Source organism: Pristiophorus japonicus, chromosome 4, assembly GCF_044704955.1.
Source record: "Pristiophorus japonicus isolate sPriJap1 chromosome 4, sPriJap1.hap1, whole genome shotgun sequence".
In the NCBI taxonomy this organism is placed as follows: Eukaryota; Metazoa; Chordata; class Chondrichthyes; family Pristiophoridae; genus Pristiophorus; species Pristiophorus japonicus.
In genome coordinates this window covers 73989942-74013507 of record NC_091980.1, presented here as the reverse complement: position 1 = coordinate 74013507, position 23566 = coordinate 73989942, and the positions used below count along the sequence as shown (strand labels likewise).

At 48.1% G+C, this 23566-nt stretch overlaps 1 long non-coding RNA gene across 1 annotated transcript in view; it reads left to right on the top strand.

Moving 5' to 3' along the window:
• Window positions 1-17427: 17427 nt before the first annotated feature.
• LOC139262091 (uncharacterized) overlaps window positions 17428-23566 on the top strand; it is an 83549-nt gene continuing 77410 nt past the window's right edge. The window contains exon 1 of the long non-coding RNA XR_011592886.1: window positions 17428-17631. This is a non-coding gene — a long non-coding RNA (uncharacterized lncRNA). The remainder of the gene's footprint in view (window positions 17632-23566) is intronic.

The following is a 23566-nucleotide window of genomic DNA, read 5'->3' as shown; positions in this document are numbered from 1 at the left end:
ACAACACACCGGGAGGCCACTCGGCCTGGGCTAGGGGCAGGACAACACACCGGGAGGCCACTCGGCCTGGGCTAGGGGCAGGACAACACACTGGGAGGCCACTCGGTCTGGGCTAGCGGCAGGACAACACACCGGGAGGCCACTCGGCCTAGGCTAGGGGCAGGACAACACACCGGGAGGCCACTCGGCCTGGGCTAGGGGCAGGATAACACACCGGGAGGCCACTCGGCCTGGGCTAGGGGCAGGACAACACACCGGGAGGCCACTCGGCCTGGGCTAGTGGTGGGACAACACACCGGGAGGCCACTCGGCCTGGGCTAGGGGCAGGATAACACACCGGGAGGCCACTCGGCCTGGGCTAGGGGCAGGACAACACACCGGGAGGCCACTCGGCCTGGGCTAGTGGCGGGACAACACACCGGGAGGCCACTCGTCCTGGGCTAGGGGTGGGACAACACACCGGGAGGCCACTCGGCCAGGGCTAGGGGCGGGACAACACACCGGGAGGCCACTTGGCCTGGGCTAGCAGCGGGACAACACACCGGAGGCCACTCAGCCTGGGCTAGCGGCGGGACAACACACCGGGAGGCCACTCGGCCTGGGCTAGCAGCGACACACACACCGGGAGGCCACTCGGCCTGGGCTAGCAGCGGGACAACACACCGGGAGCCCACTCGGCCTGGGCTAGCAGCGGGACAACACACCGGAGGCTACTCAGCCTGGGCTAGGGGAGGGAGCGAGTGAACTGGCTGGCATTGGGATTCAATGGAGAGGCTGCTAGCAAATCAACAGAGTGGCTGGGGCTGGGGGTTGGGTGGGGTGTGTGGTGGTGGTGGGGGAGGGAGGGAGCTGGCAAGCATCAGGGGCTACAGAGAGGGAGAGGCTGCATTTCAACGGAGAGGCTCGGGGGGGAGGGAGAGAGGTCAAAAGACTCAAGGTGGGGTGGAGGAGGAGGGGGAGAGAGAGGTCACAAGAATCAAGGGGGGGAGGAGGAGGGAGAGAGAGGTCACAAGACTCAAAGGGGGAGGGAGAGAGGTGAGGACAAAAGACCTTTGAGTGTGGTCCATCCATACTGTGGTGTATGTAGCACACAAATCACTGATTCCACATGGTCTGGTGTAAATCTAACTGCTGTGACCTTTGTCCTTTATTGCTCAGCTCCAGAGTGCCTCTCAGGTGGTCAGCCTTTTATAGTGCCTGTTGCAGGTACTTCCAGGTTTCCCACCACAGCGCCCTCTGTGGTGTAGCATTGTGCTTACATTACATTTAAGGTACCAGGACGATACACATATCAATACATAACATCACACTTCCCCCCCACCAGGCCGTAGGACGACGATACACACATCACTACAAAACACATACAGACTTTGCGGGGGAGGGGGAACGAGAGAGAGAGAGAGAGAGAACTGTAAACCTGCTCTGCCTGCTTTCCGGCCGTTTTGACCTTCTTTGAAAAGTTTAACTTTAAGTATGGGGGCAATTCTGACAATGCCATACCTTTTGCAAGTGTTTTGCATCATTGTGCTATGTAGGAGACAATTGATTAGAGCTTATCATATCAGAAACATCAGTGCCCATAGGCTGCTGGGCAGGAGGCCTTACCCACCTCGGCAATTTCGAGTCACGCATTTGTACCTGTACCTGAGTGATGCAGGTTGTGTTAAAAGGCTTCATTTACGCAGAGAAGTTGTCCGTGAGATCTGTGAGTTGCTGAGACCAGACCTGCAGCCGAGGAGCAACAGGTAGACTGCTTTGTCAGTTGAAGTGAAGGTTACAGCTGCACTTTCATTCTATGCTTCCGGATCGTTTCAAGCTACAACTGGAGATATGTGCGCCATCTCTCAACATGCAACACATATCTCCATTCGCCAGGTCATGGCTGCATTGTATGTGCGGAGGAATGACTTCATCAAGTTCCCAATGGCTGCCCAAGCAATCCATGACAGGGCTGTGAGGTTCTCAAGGATTGCTGGCTTCCCAAAGGTACAGGGCTGCATTGATTATACCCACATTGACTTGCAAGCACCTTTGAAGGATGCCGAGCTGTTCAGGAATAAAAAAGGCTTCCACTCCATTAATGTGCAGCTCGTGTGTGACAACATGCATCGCATCATGTCAGTCGATATCCTGGCAGCACCCATGATGCGTTCATCTATGCAACAGCGTTGTATCTGCCATGTTTGAGCAGCAGCCAGAAGGGCAGACCTGGCTACTGGGAGACAAAGGGTACGGCCTCGCCACCTGGCTCATGACGCCCCTACGCGTAACCCGGACGGAAGCTGACCGTCAATACAACATGTTGCACATTGCGACGCGCAGCATCATAGAGAAGACCATTGGCATCTTGAAACAGCATTTCCGATGCCTGGACTATTCCGGAGGCTACTTGCAATACTCCCCTGAGATTGTCGGTCAGTCCACTGTTGTGTGCTGCATGCTGCACAACTTAACCATCATGAGGCAGCAGCAGCTGATAGTGGGAGAAGACCCACCTGCGGTGACAGTGGCTGATGATAATGATTTGGAAGATGCAGATCACGAGCAGGAGGAGGTGGAGGAGGATGATGACAAGGATGAGGAAACCATGCAAGTGCCTGAGGCTGGGGCAAGATGGTGGAGGAGGGCGAGCCACCATGCTCCTTTAACGATTGCTTGAGCCTTGCGCCAGCAGCTCATCCGTGAACGCTTTACTGATGCCTGAGGGCTCAGCGACAACTATTCCGCACGGACATGTTTATTTTTTGGAGCTGTTCCATAATGTTGTGTTGTGTTAATGGAACATGATTCAGTTTTAATGTAAAATATATTTTATTCAAAAGTTTACAATGCACTTAATTTTACTGTAATAAAATTCTTCTTGTATCAAACTTTATTTTTAATATGACTCTTTAAGATCACTTAAAACTTTAAGATCACTTATAAACTTGTAAATTTACATAACGTACAAAAAACTTTCAATTTGAAAACAGTTGCACTCTAAGATCACTTAAAAACTTTAAGATCACTTATAAAGTTGTAAATTTACGTAACTTACAAAATACTTTCCATGTGAGAACATTTGCACTCTAAGATCACTTAAACTTTCAGATCACATAAAGTTGTAAATTTACATAACTTACAAAATACTTTCAATGTGAGAACATTTACAACAGTAACATCAACAACAACAGCAGCAGCAAAGAAAGGCTGCACCCATCTCTCCTCCCCCTTACTCTAATACCGCCCGCTGCGCTTAGTCTTGGACTCTCCATCACCCATACCCACAGGTCGTGGTGCAGTCATTCTGGGCTTGGTACCAAACTTATTCCTTCTAACATCTTGTTTAATGTGTACTTCTTGATGGGTGGTGGGGGGAGTGGGGGGACGGGGGCGGGGGGGTGTGGGGGGACGGGGACGGGGGGGGGTGGTCGGGGGGCGGAAGGGGGGGTCAGGTGTTAATGTGAAGGGCCTGGCTTGGGTCTCTTCAGAGGCTGGTGTAGGGATTGCAGAGGGAGTGGCAGTTGATTCTGTCAATGGGCGCATAGCCTGGGTGTGTTCCCTTATTGCAGCAGCTAACTGACACATGCCCTCCCTCATGCACCCTGACAGTGTCTCAATGGACTGAAACATTCCCTCCCTGATGGCCTGTATCATTCCAGTGTCGTCCTTTCCACTACCTCCGAAATTTCCTCCCTCATGGACACTATTCCCTCACTGATGTCCCTGGACATCGTTCCCATTTCCCATGCCATTGCTGTTACTTCTCCTGACAGTCCTGCTACCTCATCACTCACCCCACTGATGGTGTCCAGGAGTGATCGGGTAAGGTCAATGCTCTCCGCACTCAATGACATAATCTGAACCACATCTGTTGCATCCTGCATCTCAGGAGAGCGTGGTCGATTTCTCCTTCCCCTCACCCTGGGTCTGCCTCACAGCATCCCAGTGGGAGTCGCAGCCTTGGACAGTGGGGCCCTGGGTCTGCCTCGCGGCATCCCAGTGGGAACCGTATCCTCGGATGTTACCTGCTGGGCGTTACTTGCTGCAACCCACTACTGGGACCCGCAACCTCGGATTGTGTGAAACCATGGAATGTCCCAACGGAACTAAAACCACTAGTTATGGAAGGGGAGAAACCATGGAATGTCCCACCAGTACTCATGTCACTAGTCATGGAAGGGGCTGGCAACTCCGAGAACTGCACATGCTCCATATTCAGTATATAAGTGGCAGCTTCATCCAGCTGACCCAACCCCCCCTCACCCCCATGTTGGTCTGGAGAGTTGGCTTGGAAGATGTTCTCGTCTTCAGGCTCGTCCGCGTCTGAATCTTCTGCATCTTCAGGATTGGCATCAGGTTCTGCAAAATATAGCAGAACAGTCAAATGGTTAGCAGCAGAGGAGGGGGCAGGATGGGTGGCATGAGTAGGCTCTCACATAGCAGGCCAGGCAGCAGGTTGATTTGAAGGGCCATGATGAATTTTCAGGACTTACCCTCTCCCTCGAGTGTGGGTCCAGCTTGTGCAGTACTGATGCTTTTCTCCAGGCAGGACCCATCAAAGCAGCGACCCTCTCTTCCAAGGGTGTCAGTGGGTGCAGATTTGGCGGGCCTTCTCCTGTTCAAGTTCTTTCCCTTTTGCTGTGGAACAATTTATTCTGCAAAGATGACAATGCAACTTTTTAGAGAGGGTGTCTTTCTGCTGGATGGGACATATACAGCTGGTCACATTTACAATTGCAATTGCATTGAATAAATGAAAATATTACTTACACTCACTATTTGACCAAGGTCCTGCCATTTCTTTTTAAACTGGCTTCCAGATCTCTTGGTGTTCACCAATGCGAGTAATCTTCTGCAACTTGGTTGCAGCATTTCTTCATTTCTTTAGGTGGCACTTTTATGTGACCTCTGCTGGTATGCAACTCCTGCCTTCTGTTCTCAATGACATTAACTAGTATCTCTACTTCTTCCAGCAAGAAATTCTTTGTTCTTGGTCCATGTTGCTGCATTGCTGTATTGCTGCAGTTGCTCTGAGACACTCACAGCATTTTTCCAATGCTCTTAGACACACAGTGACTTTTCTAAACACACAGTACTGATTTTTCCAAATACAGCACCCTTGCCTGTTGGCATACAGCAGTGATTTTTTCAAACACACATTATTTATTTTGCATGCAGCAGTGATTTTTCCAAATTCGGCACTCCTTCTGGCACTTCTGCTGGCATGCAGCATTGATTTTACCAAACAGACCACTGCTTCTTGAATTCAGCAGTGATTTTCCTACCACAGCACTCCTTCTGGCACGAAAACACAAGTAGCTAGCTAGCTCTTTAAAAATGGCCGATTGCCAACTCGCAGCATTACTGCGCATGCGCGGACATCACCATTCTCCACTGCGCATGTGCAGACGTCCTGGCACATTTTCCAGCACAGAACGCAGGTTCCACCCCCCCCGAGTCGACTGGCCATGCTACACGACTGCAGTGAAGGGGCCAGACAGCGGCCAAAATTGCAACATTTTTTTCCAGCACATCTCGGAACATACATAAACGGCGCAACTCTGTAAGTGCGCTGAAAACGGGCTCAGCCAAAATTGAGCCCAATAATCCTATGCTAGCCTTGCCAATGACACCATGCGCCACTCATCCATGACTCAATGTTGTAGTTCCTCTTGATCCATACTAAGTTTTCCTAAAGAACCCTCCTCAGTGACATTTCTTGCTGCCCTTTGGCAACTTGCTGCAGTAGTGCCCAAATATCCTCAGAATATATTCATCCTTGAAGAGTATTTACTCAGCTGAAGATGATGTCTTATGTGCAGCTCAGCCAATATCCTCCCACTATCTGTGACCTGGTTTTGTCTCTAATTAGAGCAGGCTCTCTCTCCCTCTCTCTTGGTGATTTGTCTCTAATTGGTGCCGACTCTCTCTCTCTCTCGCTCTGTGATTTGTTCACAACCATGGTGTCAGATTTGATCCTGAAATGAGCTTTTGGCCACATATCCGCAGCATAACTAAAACCACCTATTTCTACCTCCGTAACATCGCCTGTTTCTGCCCTTGCCTCAGCTCATTTGCTGCTGAAGCTCTCATCCATGCATTTGCTACCTCTAGACTGGGTGTTTGTTACCTCTAGACTAGGCGGCTGGGCTTATCCTCCTTGACGGCTGGCTTCTCCTCCTCATTCAACGGAAGCTGGACCTCACCTCCTCAACGGTGATCGGGCCTCCTCCCCTTCAATAACGACTGGGCCTCTCCTTCCCCACTGATGACCTGGTCTCTTCTCCCCCAGCGCGTGGTGAGTACTGTGGCTGTGACCACCCTGACCTTTCACACTGAACTCCCGAGGACCGCTGACCCTCTCAATGCCTGCCCCCAACCAAGCAGCAGGCCACCTACCATCAAGGGCGTTACTCAGTGCCGAGCTTGCAGCCAACATCTCGCCATAGGCAATAGGCTTATATAGCAGTGCCTGGTATCCAGTCATCTTGGACCCCCTTGCCACTGGACCAAGACCTTGCTCGGCTAAGCCCATGAGTTGGTCAGTGTGCAATGACCACCCCACGTTAAAAAAACTCACGCACAGGCTTCTTCCACACATCTAATATGAAGTTCGGGACCTGGAACGTCAGGACCCTAATGGACAACTCCAACAGCGACAGACCAGAATGCCACACCGCCATAGATGCCCGAGAACTTAGACACTTTGACATCTCACCCTAAGCGAGACCTGGCGGGCAGGGAAAGGCCAGCTCAAGGAACATGGTGGATGTTATACCTTTTTCTGGAAAGGAAAACCAGAGGAAGAATGCCGTCTTCATGGAGTCGGCTTCGCCGTCAAAAATGAACTGGTCGGCCGCCTCACAGACTCCCCCTGCGGGGTTAACGAACGCCTCATGACCCTTCGCCTTACCCTATCCCGGAACCAATGCGCCACAGTCATCAGTGCGTACGCCCCAACACTCGATGCAACGGATGAGGCTAAAGCGGGTTTCTATTCCAACCTCGAGGCATCCCTGTCCCGTGTCCCCACGGGCGACAAATTGATCCTCCTAGGTGACTTTAATGCCAGGGTCGGCAAAGTCACAGCCCTCTGGGGAGGCGTGATTGGCAGAGAGGGGGTAGGGAAATCCAACTCCAACGGCACCCTACTCCTGAAAAAATGTCTAGAACACGAACTCCTCATCGCCAACACCCTGTTCCGCCAGAGTGACAAATACAAGGCATCGTGGCAACATCCTTGTTCCAAACTATGTCATCGTCTAAGCCAGGGATCGCAAGAATGTGCGCATCACCCACGCCATGACAGGAGCTGACGACTGCTGGACGGACCATCGCCTAATCCTATCCATCATTAATATTAACATTGCCCTAAGGCAGAGGGGACAGCAGAAGCAGCGCGCAAAAAAGTCAATGCCTGGGCACTTAAAGACCCAGCTAAGAGAGCCTTATACAGCCAGCGCCTCACAGCCAATCTGGTGTGCCTCGATGACCCTGAGATGTTGAATGCCCACAGTGCTTGGTATGCCCTCCAGGCCTCCATAACCAGTGCCTGTGAAGAGACACTTGCTTACTCATCCAGAAAACACCAGGACTGGTTTGATTAAAACATTCAGGAGATCCAAGAACTAATAGATCGTAAGCGCAGAGCATTTCTGAGCCTCAAGCAACAACACAACTCGGGAGCTACAAAGCAACGTTACAGACGGCCGAAGGCTGAGCTCCAACAAAAAACCCGGGACCTAAAGAACAGGTGGATGAAGAAAGTGCAGATGATACAACAACTGGCCGACAGCCATGACATGCGAGGATTCTTCATTGCAGTCAAGGCCACCTATGGTCCAAACTCTCAAGGCTCCATCCCACTCCTGGCCAAGAATGGGGAAACACTCATCAAGGACACCGAGGCTGTCAGGGCCCGCTGGAAGGAGCATTTTGAAGATCTCCTCAATCGAGACTCTGCCTTTGACTCGAGTTTTCTCAACTCCATTCTGCAGCATTCAACCTGTCACTACCTCAGTGAAACCCCAACGCTGCACAAGGTAGGCAAAGCCATAAAACAGCTCAAGAATAACAAGGCTACGGGTGCAGATGGAATTCCTGCTGAGGTGCTAAAATATGGCGGAGAGATGCTGTTGGCATGGATACATGACCTCATCTCTCTCATTTGGAGGGAGGAGAGCATGCCGGGAGATCTCAGAGATGCAGCAATTGTGTCCATCTTTAAAAAGGGGAACAAATCTGACTGCGGCAACTACAGGGGAATCTCTCTGCTATCAACCACTGGGAAGGTTGTCGCTAGAGTTCTCCTCAACCGTCTTCTCCCTGTGGCCGAGGAGCTCCTCCCGGTTTCACAGTGCGGATTTCGCCTCCTACGGGGAACAATGGACGTGATCTTTGCAGCACGACAACTGCAGGAAAAATGCAGGGGGCAGCGCCAGCCCTTATACATGGCCTTTTTTCGATCTTACAAAGGCCTTTGACACTATCGACCGTGAGGGCTTATGGAGCATCCTCCTCCGTTTTGGATGCCCCCAAAAGTTTATCAACATCCTTCGCCTGCTCCACGATGACATGCAGACCGTGATCCTTACCAGCGGATCCACTACAGACCCATTCCACGTCCGGACGGGGTCAAACAGGGCTGCGTCATCGCTCCAACTCTCTTCTCAATCTTCCTCACTGCCATGCTCCAAACTAAACTACAGAACCAGTGGGAAGCTGTCTAACCTACGCCGCCTCCAGGCCAGGTCCAAGATCACCCAAACCTCTGTCGTTGAACTGCAGTATGAGGACGACGCCTGCATCTGCGCACATTCTGAGGCTGAACTCCAGGATATAGTCAAATGTATTCACCGAGGCATATGAAAGTATGGGCCTTACACTTAACATCCGTAAGACAAAGGTCCTCCACCAGCCTCTCCTCACCGCACAGCACTGCCCCCCAGTCATCAAGATTCACGGTGTGGCCCTCGACAACGTGGACCACTTCCCATACCTTGGGAGCCTCTTGTCAACAAAGGCAGACATTGATGCAGAGATTCAACATCATCTCCAGTGCGCCAGTGCAGCCTTCAGCCGCCTAAGGAAAAGTGTTCGATGACCAGGCCCTCAAACCTACCACCAAGCTCATGATCTACAGGGCTGTAGTAATACCCACCTTCCTGTATGGATCAGAAGCATGGACGATGTACAGAAGACACCTCAAGTCGCTGGAGATATATCACCAACGATGTCTCCGCAAGATCTGCAAATCCCTTGGGAGGACATATGCACCAACATCAGTGTCCTCGCCCAGGCTAACCTCCCCAGCATTGAAACACTGACCACACTCAATCAGCTTCGCTGGGCAGGCCACTTAGTTCATATGCGAGACAAGAGACTCCCTAAGCAATTGCTCTACGCGGAGCTCCTTCATGGCAAATGAGCCAAAGGTGGCAGCGGAAACATTACAAGGACACCCTCAAAGCCTGGTGAAGAGCAACATCACCACTGACACCTGGAAGAACCTGGCCGAAGACCGCACTAGGTGGAGAAAGTGCATCCGGGAGGGCGTTGAGCTCTTCGAATCTCAATGCTGCGAGCGTGAAGAGATCAGGCAGCGGAAGGAGTGTGCGGCAAATCAGTGCCACCCTCCCCCTTTCCTCTGACGACTATGTGTCCCACATGTGACAGGGTCTGTGGCTCTCGTGTTGGACTGTTCAGCCACCAAAGAACTCATTTTAGGAGTGGAAGCAAGTCTTCCTCGACTCCGAGTGACTGCCTATGATGACCTCTAGACTTGACTATTCCAACGCACTCCTGGCTGGCCTCTCACATTCTATCCTACATAAACTAGAGGTGATCCAAAACTTGGCTGCCATTGTCTTAACTCACACCAAGTCCTGTTCACCCATCACTCCTGTGCTCGCTGACCTACATTGGCTTCCAGTTAAGCAATGTCTCGATTTCAAAATTCCCATCCTTATATTCAAATCCCTCCATGGCCTTGCCCTCCCTATCTCTATAATCTCCTCTAGCCCCACAACCTACCGAGATGTCTGCGCTCTTCAAATTCTACACTCCTGAGCATACTTGATTATAATCACTCAACCATTGGTGGCAGTGCCTTCTGTTGCCTAGGCCCCAAGTTCTGGAAGTCCCTGCCTAAATCTCTCCCTCTCTACCTCTAGTTCCTCCTTTAAGATGCTCTTAAAACATACTTCTTTGACCTTGCTTTTGGTCACCTGCGTTAATTTCTACTTATGCTGCTCATGTCAAATTTTTATTGCATAATACTCCTGTGAAGCACCTTGGGACATAGAAACATAGAAAATAGGTGCAGGAGTAGGCCATTTGGCCCTTCGAGCCTGCGCCGCCATTCAATGAGTTCATGGCTGAACATGCAACTACAGTACCCCATTCCTGCTTTCTCGCCATACCCCTTGATCCCTTAGTAGTAAGGACTACATCTAACTCCTTTTTGAATATATTTAGTGAATTGGCCTCAACAACTTTCTGTGGCAGAGAATTCCACAGGTTCACCACTCTCTGGGTGAAGAAGTCTCTCCTCATCACGGTTCTAAATGACTTACCCCTTATCCTTAGACTGTGACCCCTGGTTCTGGACTTCCCCAACATTAATAAGAACATAAGAACATAAAAATTAGGAACAGGAGTAGGCCATCTAGCCCCTAGAGCCTGCTCCACCATTCAACAAGATCATGGCTGATCTGGCCATTGACTTAGCTCCACTTACCCACCGTTCCCCATAACCCTTAATTCCCTTATTGGTTAAAAATCTATCGATCTGTGATTTGAATATATTCAATGAGCTAGCCTCAACTGCTTCCTTGGGCAGAGAATTCCACAGATTCACAACCCTCTGGGAGAAGAAATTCCTTCTCAACTCGGTTTTAAATTGGCTCGCCCGTATTTTGAGGCTGTGCCTCCTAGTTCCAGTGGAAACAACCTCTCTGCCTCTATCCTATCTATCCCTTTCATTATTTTAAATGTTTCTATAAGATCACCCATCAACCTTCTGAACTCCAAGTAAAGACCCAGCCTACTCAATCTATCATCATAAGGTAACCCCCTCATCTCCGGAATCAGCCTAGTGAATCATCTCTGTACCCCCTCCAAAGCTAGTATATCCTTCCTTAAGTAAGGTGACAAAAACTGCACGCAGTACTCCAGGTGCGGCCTCACCAACACCCTGTACAGTTGCAGCAGGACCTCCTTGCTTTTGTACTCCATCCCTCTCGCAATGAAGACCAACATTCCATTCGCCTTCCTGACTACCTGCTGCACCTGCAAACTAACTTTTTGGGATTCATGCACAAGGACCCCCAGGTCCCTCTGCATCGCAGCATGTTTTAATTTCTCCCCTTTCAAATAATATTCCCTTTTACTGTTTTTTTCCAAGGTGGATGACCTCACATTTTCCGACATTGTATTCTATCTGCCAAACCTTAGCCCATTCGCTTAACCTATCTAAATCTCGCTGCAGCCTCTCTGTGTCCTCTACACAACCCGCTTTCCCACTAATCTTTGTATCAGATGCAAATTTTGTTGCACTACACTCTGTCCCCTCTTCCAGGTCATCTATGTATATTGTAAACAGTTGTGGTCCCAGCACCGATCCCTGCGGCACATCACTAGTCACCGATTTCCAACCCGAAAAGGACCCATTTATCCCGACTCTCTGCTTTCTGTTCGCCAGTCAATTCTCTATCCATGCTAATACATTTCCTCTGACTCCGCGTACCTTTATCTTCTGCAGTAACCTTTTGTGTGGCACCTTATCGAATGCCTTTTGAAAATCTAAATACACCACATCCATTGGTACACCTCTATCCACCATGCTCGTTATATCCTCAAAGAATTTCAGTAAATTAGTTACACATGATTTCCCCTTCATGAATCGATGTTGCGTCTGCTTGATTGCACTATTCCTATCTAGATGTCCCGCTATTTCTTCCTCAATGATAGCTTCAAGCATTTTCCCCACTACAGATGTTAAACTAACTGGCCTATAGTTACCTGCCTTTTGTCTGTCCCCTTTTTTAAACAGAGGCGTTGCATTAGCTGCTTTCCAATCCGATGGTACCTCCCCAGAGTCCAGAGAATTTTGGTAGATTATAACGAATGCATCTGCTATAACTTCCGCCATCTCTTTTAATACCCTGGGATGCATTTCATGAGGACCAGGGGACTTGTCTTGTCTACCTTGAGTCCCATTAGCCTGTCCAGCACTACCCCCCTAGTGATAGTAATTGTCTCAAGGTCCTCCCTTCCCATATTCCCGTGACCAGCAATTTTTGGCATGGTTTTTGTGTCTCCCACTGTGAGACGTTTCACTATGTTAAATACAAGTTGTTGTTGTTGCAGTAATCGGTGCCATCTCTCTCTCTCTCTCTAGTTTGTCTCTAATTGGTGCCCGCTCCCTTTCTCTCTCTCTCTCTCTGTGAGTTGTCTCTAATTGGTGCCGGCTGTCTCTCTCTCTCTGTGAGTTGTCTCTAATTGGTGCCCGCTGTCTCTCTCTCTCTCTGGTTTGACTCTAATTGGTGCCCGCTCCCTCTCTCTCTCTCTCTCTCTCTCCCTCTGTGATTTGTCTCTAATTGGTGCCGGCTGTCTCTCTCTCTCTCTCTCTCTCCGTGAGTTGTCTCTAATTGGTGCCCGCTGTCTCTCTCTCTCTCTCTCTCTCTGTGATTTGTCTCTAATTGGTGCCCGCTGTCTCTCTCTCTCTCTCTCTGTGATTTGTCTCTAATTGGTGCCGGCTGTCTCTCTCTCTGTGGTCATAGAATCATAGAATGGTTGCAGCTCGGAAAAAGGCCATTCAGCTTGGCTCTCTGCAAGAGCACCTCAGCTAATCCCATGCTCCTGCCCTTTCCCCAGAGCCCTTTCTTTCAGGTACTTACCCAACTCCCTTTTGGAAGCCATGATTGAGTCTACCTCTACCACCCTTTCAGGCATTCCAGATCCCAACCACCTGCTGTGTTCTTTTGCCAATCATTTTAAATCTGTGCCCTCTGGTTCTCGACCCTTCTGCCAATGGGAACAGTTTCTATGTCTGGACTTCTCATGATTTTGAACCCCTCTATAAAATCTCTTCTCAATCTCCTCTGCTCTAAGGAGAACAACCCCAATTTCTCCAGTCTATCTACGTAACTGAAGTCCCTCTCGGAATCATTCTCGTAAATCTTTTCTGCACCCTCTCTGAGGCTCTCCTTTCTAAAGTGCGGTTTTATTGGACACAATACTCCAGTTGAGGCTGGACCAGTTTTTCATACAGGTTCATCATTATTTCCACGCTTTTGTATTCTATACCTCTATTCATGAAGCCCAGTATTCCGTAAGCTTCTTTAACTGCTTTCTCAACCAGCTCTGCCACCTTCAACGATTTGTGCACATATATCTCTGTTCATGCATCCCCTTGAGAATTGTACCCTCTAGTTTATATTTCCTCTCCTCATTCTTTCTACCAAAATGCATCACTTCACACTTTTCTGTGTTAAATGACATCTGCCACGTGTCCTCCCATTCCACCAGCCTGTCTATGTCTTCTTGAAGTCTATCACTATCCTCCTAACTGTTCACTATACTTCCAAATTTTGTGTCATCTGCAAATTTTGAAATTCTGCCCTGAACCTGTATACCCACATCCAAGTCATTAATATATATCAAGAAAAGCAGTGGTCCCAGTACCGCTCTCTGGGGAACACCACTGTATACCTTCTTCCAGTCCGAAAAACAACCGTTCACCACTACTCTCTGTTTCCTGTCACTTAGCTAATTTTATATCAATGCTGCCACTGTCCCTTTTATTCCATGGGCTTCAACTTTTCTGCCAAGTTTATTATATGGCACTTTGTCCAACGCCTTTTGGAAATCCATGTACACCTCATCAACCGCATTACTCTCATCAACTCTCTCTGTACCTCATAAAAAAACTCAATTAAGTTGGTTAAACATGATCTGCCGTTAACAAATCCATTCTGGCCTTCCTTAATTAATACACACTTGTCCAAGTGACTGTTAATTTTGCTTCCCCACTTCCGAGGTTAAACTGACTGGCCTATTGTTGCTAGGTTTATCTTTACACCCTTTTTTGAACAAGGGTGTGACATTTACAATTCTCCAGTCCTCTAGCACCACCCCCGTTTCTAAGAAGGATTGGAAGATTATGGCCAGTGCCTCCGCAAATTCTTCCTTCACTTCCCTCAGTGTCTTATGATGCATCCCATCCGATCCTGTTGACTTACCTACTTTAAGTAAAGCCAGCCTTTCTAGCACCTCCTCCTTATCAATTTTTATCCTATTCAGTGTCTCCTCTATCTCCTTCTTTATTATGTCTATGGCAACGTCTTCTTCAGATGCAAAGTACTCATTTGGTACCTCAGCCATACACTCTGCCTCCATGCGTAGCTCTACTTTTGGTCCATTATTGGGCCCATCCCTCCTCATACTACCTGTTTACTATTTATAAGTCTATAGAAGACTTTTGGATTATCTCGTATGTTGGCTGCCATTCTATTCTCATACCCTCTCTTGCCCTCTTATTTTCTTTTTCACTTCTCCCCTGAACTTTCTGTATTTAGCCTGATTCATAGATGTATTCTCGACCTGACATCTGTCATACGCCCTCTTTTTCTGCTTCATCTTCCATCATTCAGGGAGCTTTGACTTTATTTGCACTACCTTTCCCCCTAGTGGGAATGTACCTCGACTGTACCCATACTATTTCGTCTTTAAAGGCAGCCCATTGTTCCACTACAGTTTTGACTGCCAATCTTTGTTTCCAATTTACCCGGGCCAGATCCATTCTCATCCCACTGAAATTTGACTTCCTCCAATTAAGTATTTGTACTCCAGATTGCTCCCTGTCCTTTTCCATAGCTAATCTAAACCTTACGATACTATGATCATTGTTCATAAATTTTCACCTACTGACACTTGCTCCACTTGACCTACCTCATTCCCCAGAACTAGATCCAGAAATGTCTACTTCCTCATTGGGCTGGAAACATACTGATCAAGAACGTTCCTCTGAACACACTTCAGAAATTCTTCCCCCTCTCTGCCCTCATCAAAATCACACATGACATAATTTGTGACTATGACAAAGGTAAACTAGCCCTCCTAGTCCTTCTTGATCTGTCTGCAGCCTTTGATGCGGTTGACCACTCCATCATCTTCCAACGTCTCTCCACCATAGTCCAGCTGGGTGGGACTGCACTCACCTGGTTCCATTCTTATCTATCTAACTGTAGCCAGACAATCACCTGCAATGGCTTCTCTTCCCTTTCCCGCTTTGTTACCTCTGGTGTACCCCAAGGATCTATCCTTGGTCCCCTCCTATTTCTCATCTATATCCTGCCCCTTGGCGACATCATCCAAAAACATGGTATCAATTTCCATATGTACGCTAATGACACCCAGCTCTACCTCACCACCACATCTCTCAACCTCTCCATGGTCTCTAAACTTTCAGACTGCTTGTCTGACATCCAGTACTGGATGAGCAGAAATTTTCAATTAAATATTGGGAAAACTGAAGCCATTGTCTTTGGTCCCCGTCACAAACAGCATTCCCTAGCCACTGACTCATCCCTCTCCCTAGCATCAATCTGAGGATGAACCAGACTGTTTGCAACCTAGGTGTCATATTTGACCCTGAAATGAGCTTCCGGCTACATATCCGCAGCATAACTAAAACCGCCTATTTCCACCTCCGTAACATTGCCCATCTCCACCCTTGCCTCAGCTCATCCGCTGCTGAAACTCTCATCCATTGTTACATCTAGACTTCACTATTCCAAAGCACTTTTGGCTAAATTTATTTGTTTTGTCTTATAACACTCCTGTGAAGCACCTTGGGATGCTTACTACGTTAAAGGCGCTATATATATACAAGTTGTTGTTGTTGTTTACGCTATGACTATCCCAGTCTATATTAGGATAGTTGAAGTCTCTCGTTAGCACTACTCTATAGTTCTTGCATCTCTCTATAATTTCTCTGCAAATTTGCTCCTCCATATTTTCCCCACTATTTGGTGGCCTATAGAATACACCTAGTAGTGTAATGGCACTTATATTATTTCTTAACTCTAACCAAATAAATTCTGTCCTTGACCCCACCAGGACATCCTCTCTCTCCAGCATTGTAACATTTTCCTTAACGAATGCAGCCACACCACCTCCTATCATGGCTTTCCTATCTTTCCTGAACACTCTATCCAGGAATGCTTAATACCCAATCCTGTGCTTTTTTGATCCAGGTCTCCATTATTGCTATGACATAATGGCCCTGAAATTCCGATGTCCCGGGTCCGTACAAAGTTTCTACGGACCCAGGAAGGCATCAGAAAAGCCGGTTTTCAGCGCGCAGGCCTCCGTATTGCGGGAGCGAGGACACTTGCAGGGCAAGATTTCCGATATTTACGAATATCTTGTCCTGCAAATGTCCTTTAAAATCTTGCGCCTGAAAAAGCAGGCGTATAGCCTACTTTTACAGGCGTAAGTGTTTAAAAACATAAATAAAACGTGACTAAAATAAAAATTTAAAAACACATTTATGTTAAAACCCTGCCCACTCAGATAATTTTATTTTAAACCCTAACCCTAACTTTTTTTTTAAATCAGGAATTTTTTTAATTTAAAAAACATGTGTAACATTTTTCATTTCTATTAGTTTATTGTGTGAGGTGTTTTTTAAATGTTTTTTGTAGTGTTTGTGCTTTTTGGGGTTTTTCTCATTCATACTAATAGAAGATTCGTAACTTACGAGTCTCCTATTACTATGAATGAGAACATACTTACCAGTGATTGGGTGTCCAGGCCCACGTGACTCCTGCGGACATTCTGACGTGCACGAGCTGCGTGTCGTTGGGAGAGGAGGCCTGTGAATCGGAAGTCCCAACGTGTGCAGCAGCTCCAGGTAAGTGCGCAGTTTATTTCTATTTTTTCAGGGCTTACCCGTGGGAAGCCCTCCTTGGAATTTCAGGGTCAATATTTACTTATGGCTATTTGTGCCTGCAGCTCACCAATCTTGTTTACTATGCTTCATGTGTTCACATATATACAGTTTAAATCTATCTTAGACCATCCTGTGTTCTCTCATAGTCTGACCCTACCTTGTCTCTAATTGGTGCCATCTCTTGCTCTGTGATTTATCTCTAATTGGTGCTGTCTCTCTCTCTCTCTCTCTCTCTCTTTCTATGATTTGTCTCTGATTGGTGCTGTCTCTCTCTCTCTCTCTCTTTCTCTGTGATTTGTCTCCAATTGGTGTCGTCTCTCTCTTTCTCCCTCTCTCTCTCTGTGATTTGTCTCTGATTGGTGCCATCTCTCTCTCTCTTTCTCTCTCTCTCTGTGATTGGTCTCTAATAGATGATTGCTCTTCCTCTCTCTCTGTGATTGGTCTTTAATTGGCGCTTGATCTTTCTCTCTCTCTGTGATTGGTCTCTGATAGGTGCAAGCTCTTTTTCTCTCTCTCTCTCTGTCTGATGTGTTTTTCTCCCTAATTGGTGCAGGTTTTCTCTCTCCCTGTAGCTGGATCATGTCCCAGTCTCTTCTGCTTCATCTTCTTTGCTCTGCAAATGACAAGAAATCAATCAACACATCGATTTCCGGGAAACTCTCTGCACTGCCAATATTTCACAACATGGCGAGGTATGTATTTCAGCTGTTCAAGGTTAAAAGCAATACTCAACATAACATGATATCTTAGTCTCTTTATGTGTTTATATAATCATTTATTTATTCTGTACTTGTCAATTTATCATCAAGGTAAGGAATGCCAGTGCCTGGAATCAGAAGGTCAGAATTTCTTCTGACTTTCCATTCAGTTACTCCCAGGAGAGATGTACATCTGCAGAGGAGACGACACTGTTCCTGGTATGCTGAAAAAAAATCAAGTAATAAGTTGTCTCCAATACATAATGCACAAGCCAAAAGGGGCCAAATGGTCAGGTCCATTTATTTTAAATATATCAAGTGAAATTTTGATTTTGTTTTTAAAATAGCTTAAAAGTGTAGCATAAGCACACAGCAACATGGCAGGTGCACATTGGGATTCAGTTGGATGTGACTTCTGAGGTAGTAGAGATGCTACAGAGGCTGGGGATGAGCATGGGCCAGAAGCTGGAGTTGCAATCTAATCGTTCCCATTGTTGTGGTACCACTAGTTGAGGGAAGTGACAATGCAGAGTGAATTGTCGGATGGGTTTGTTGTTGAGAACACTGTCTGTTAACATGGCAACTTGCATGAGCTCTCAAATTCACATGGTCTCTAATTGGTGCAGGCTCCCAGATGACACACTTGGCCTTTCACATCTGCTCCCATGTCGAACTGCCACTCAAAGGCATTTGCACAATGCTCTGTGCACCCACAGCGGATGTTATCTATGAGTTGGTGGTGAAAGAAATCTATTTTACATGTTTAACATCAATGGACTAAATCATGAATCAGGACATTACCAGCGATAGATTAAAGGGCATTAATGATCACAATTTGATTTTACTGTCTAACACTGTTTCACTGATTAACTGCCATACCTCTCCTCCAAGGCACTGCTTGTAGTACTAGCTGTAACTCAGGAGTAACACACTCGCCTCAAAGTCAGAAGGTTGTGGTTCAATTCCTACTCCAGAAACTTGAGCACAAAATCTAGGCTGACACTTCAGTGCAATACTGAAAGAGTGCTTTTCTATGGAGGTGCCATATTTCAGATGAGAAGTTTGCCCATGTGCCTTTTCAGTTGAATGCAAACATTTTATGGCACTCTTTTGAAGCAGAGCAGGGTTCTTCCCGGTGTCCTGGCCAATTTGACGTCACTAAAACAGATTATTTGGTCATTATTTCATTGCTGAATGCAAATTGGCTGGCGTGTTTCCGACATTACAACAATGACTGCACTTCAAAAGTGCTTCATTGCCTGTAAAACACCTTGGGACGTCCTGAGGTTGTTAAAGGAGCTATATAAATGCAAGTCTTTTTTTAACACCATGCTTATTAGGTGCACTGCTGGTCCAGGTGCTCTTGACCAGGTATTTCAGGAAGTAAAAAGGGATCACAGTGCTCTCTTCAAAGGAATGGCTGCATCCTCATCCGATAAAAGAAAACAGATGACAATTTGCTGTGAAACAGTGTGTAAATGCTCTGACATGCAGTTTTAATTGGGTGTTTCCAACCACAACTGTCTATCATCATGTCCTCTCAAAGTGCTTCACATTCTACTAATTACTTTTTGAAATGTTGTTCTGTAAGAAGATGCTGCAGAGCACAGCAAGATCCCATAATGAGATTTAACAAGCAGGAGCTTTTTGGTGATGTTAGTTAACGGAAGAATGTTGGCCAAGATACTGGGAGAATTCTTGGATCTTCTTTGAAATGTGCCTTTTAAGTCCACCTCAACCACTAGAAGAGGCATTCAGTTTAACATATCCTCTGAAAGATAGCATCTCTGACAATGGACTGAATTGTCATTCTAGTTTATATGCTCAAAACCTGGAGCTGGGGTATTAGGTGCAACCTAACTCAGACGTGAGATTGCTACCAATTCAAGCTGACATTTTGAAGAATATTTAAAGAAAAGCTAAAGTGTCATGTATTCAACCAGCATTGTAACCCATGTATAAACTGACCTAAGTTGTACACCGTGAGAACACTGACCACTAGGTGGGAGACACTCCTAACCTGGACCTTCAGGTATAAAAGGGGAAGCTCCACCCACCTTCATCACTTGAGTGCTAAGGAATAAAGGACAGGTCACAGACTGACCTTCTCTCAAGCATGGGCCTCATGTGCATTTATACTGTGTAGTAAGGACGTATCAATGGCGACAAGAAACTCGGATTTAAACCACGCGAGCATGGCCACGAGCAGAACAGACGAGAGGTACTGTGTTAAGGAATGTTTGGGACAGAGATTCAACATTGTTAAAGCAGCACACAGTTCTCCAGGCAGACAAGGGCAGTCAGGCATGCCCCAACATGTAGTCGAACCCAGAGGGGGAGTTCGACAGAGACAATGGCAAGCTGAACAGCGATTCACGCCATTGCAAGGGACAATGCGGCCAGTAATGGGGCCATCAACACTTGTTAATGGTGCACTCAAGGACAATAACAGGGGCAGTCAGGGACGATCGACTGGCAAGGGACCTTTTGTTTCAAACCGCAACTCCTGCTGGAGGCGTGGAGGCATACATTCAGCCAGAGTTTGCAGAGATGAGCAAAATACCTGCAGAAATGGACACGGGGGAAATCGCTGGAAGCTGAAGTTCAGCGAGTTCATGTGGAGCACGTATACAGTTCATACACCAGGACGCCACCGATAATGATGAAAGTGCTCCTCAATAGCATCCCCAGTATCAATGGAGTTAGACACGAGTGCCAGCCAGTCCCTGATGGGTATCAAACAGTTCGAAAAGTTGTGGGCATCCAAGGCCAGGAGGCCAAAATTATCGCCGATTGATGCACAGCTACAGACTTACACAAAGCAGATCATTCCGGTGCTAGGCAGCGCCACGGTAGTCGTGACCCACAAAGATTCAGAGAACAGGTTGCCACTCTGGATTGTCCCAGGGGACGGTCCCGCACTACTGGGGAGGAGTTGGCTTGCTGTCATGAACTGGAAATGGGGCGATGTCAATGCAATTTCCTCATGCTCACAGGTCCTGGACAAATTTGACTCATTATTTCAACCCGGCATTGGCACTTTCATGGGGGCCAAGGTAGTGATTCACATAAACCCGGACGCCAGACCAGTACAGCACAAGGCCAGAGCAGTGCCATACGTGATGCGGGAAAAGATAGAAGGCGAATTGGACCGCCTGTTGAGGGAAGGCATCATCTCGCCAGTCGAATTCAGTGACTGGGCAAGCCCGATTGTGCCGGTGCTCAAGGCGGATGGGTCGGTCAGGATATGTGGCGATTACAAGGCCACCATCAATCGGGTGTCACTCCAAGACCAGTACCCGCTACCGAGAGCGGAGGACCTCTTTGCGACGCTATCCGGTGGCAAACTTTTTTCAAAATTGGACCTGACCTCAGCTTACATGACCCAGGAGCTGGCGAGTGAGTCGAAGAAGCTGACCACCATCATGACACACAAGGGGCTGTTTGAGTACAACAGATGTCCGTTTGGGATTCGCTCGGCCGCCGCGATCTTCCAATGAAATATGGAAAGCCTCCTCAAGTCGATTCCAGAGACGGTGGTTTTTCAGGACGACATCCTCATTACGGGTTACGATACTGAAGAACACCTCCACAACCTGGAGGAGGTGCTATGCAGACTGGACCGGGTAGGGCTGCGACTGAAAAAGGCGAAGTGTGTCTTCCTAGCTCCAGAGGTAGAATTCCTGGGGATGAGGGTAGCAGCAGACGGGATCAGCCCTACTGCATCCAAGACGGAAGCGATCCAGAGAGCACCCAGACCCCGTAACACGACGGAGCTGCGTTCGTTCCTGGAGCTCCTGAACTATTTTGGTAACTTTCTTCCCAAATTGAGCACGCTGCTAGAGCCGCTACACGTGCTCCTACGCAAAGGTCGCGAATGGGTCTGGGGGGACAGCCAGGAAAGGGCTTTTAATAGAGCACGCAATTTGTTATGTTCCAACAATCTGTTAACGCTATATGACCCATGTAAGAAACTTGTGTTCACATGCGATGCGTCGTCCTATGGTGTCGGGTGTGTGTTGCAGCATGTCAATGCCAAGGGTCAGTTACAGCGGTAGCTAATGCCTCCAGGAGTCTGTCCCAGGCAGAAAGGGGCTACGGGTTGATAGAAAAGGAGGCGCTCGCATGTGTATATGCGGTAAAGAAAATGCACCAGTACCTGTTTGGCAGGAAATTTGAGCTGGAGACAGATCACAAACCTCTAAAGCCCATTTTGGCCGACAACAAGGCCATAAATGCAAACGCATCGGCCCGCATACAGAGGTGGGCACTCACGTTAGCTGCCTATGACTACACAATTCGGCACAGACCGGGCACCGAAAACTGCGCCGATGCACTCAGCAGGCTCCCACTAGCCACCACTGAGGGGGCTACCGAGCATGGTGCTGAGATGGTCATGGCTGTTGAAGCTTTCGGAAGCGAAGGCTCACCCGTGACAGCCCGTCAGATTAAAGTCTGGACAAATAGAGACCCGCTATTGTCTCTAGTCAAGAAATGTGTCCTGAATGGGGACTGGGCAGCCACGTACAGGGCATGCCCTGAGAAATTTAAACCATTTCACAGGCGCAAGGATGAACTCTCGATTCAGGCCGATTGCCTACTGTGGGGAAACCGCGTAGTCATGCCCCAGATGGGCAGAGAGGCGTTCATCAGAGAACTCCACAATGGGCACCCGGGCATTGTCACAATGAAGGCAATTGCCAGGTCACACGTTTGGTGGCCAGGGATAGATGCAGATCTGGAACTTTGTGTTCGCAGGTGCAACACGTGTGCCCAGCTGGGCCATGCGCCCAGGGAAGCCCCCCTTAGCCCCTGGTCATGGCCCGCCAAACCTTGGTCATGCATCCATGTGGACTACGCAGGTCCTTTCATGGGGAAAATGTTTTTGGTTGTAGTCGACGCCTACTCCAAATGGATCGAGTGTGACATTTTAAATTCAAGCACATCCTCTGCCACGGTAGAAAGTCTACGAGCAATGTTCGCCGCCCACGGTCTACCGGACATCTTGGTCAGCGACAATGGCCCGTGCTTCACAAGCACTGAATTCCAGGACTTCATGGCAGGCAATGGAATTAACCATGTTAGAACGGCACCGTTCAAGCTGGCCTCAAACGGCCAGGCAGAACGAGCAGTGCAGATAATCAAACAGGGGATGCTCAGATTCCAAGGGGGTTCCCTACAAACCCGCTTATCACGCCTCCTGTTGGCCTATAGATCCCGACCACACTCGCTCACAGGGGTTCCACCCGCAGAGCTACTAATGAAAAGGACGCTCAAAACCCGATTATCCCTTATATACCCCACCATGAAAGAAATTGTCGAGAGCAGGCGCCAGTCACAATATCACTACCATGACAGGAATGCGAAGGCGCGATGTATTGATGTAAATGATCCTGTTTTTGTCCTCAACTACGCTGCAGGGCCCAAATGGCTCACAGGCACTGTGGTTGCCAAAGAGGGAAATTGGATTCTGGTAGTTAAACTTACCAATGGACAAATCTGCCGCAAACATGTGGATCAAACAAAAAGGAGGTTCAGCAACCCCATAGAAGAAGCAGAGGAAGAACACGATATAGAGTTCACTCCACCACAGGTGACCGAACACCGGAACCAAAGGGAGCCCAGTCACTGTGGGCAGTCCGGACAGGCCTGAGGCACTGCAAACAGCAGACACTCAGGCCAGCGCCCAACAACCGGAGCCCCAACTCAGGCGCTCTGCAAGGGAGCGTAAACCACCAGAGAGACTCAACCTGTGATCCCAATAAGACTTTGGCGGGGGAGGTGATGTCATGTATTCAACCAGCATTGTAACCCATGTATAAACTGACCTAAGTTGTACACCGTGAGAACACTGACCACTAGGTGGGAGACACTCCTAACCTGGACCTTCAGGTATAAAAGGGGAAGCTCCACCCACCTTCATCACTTG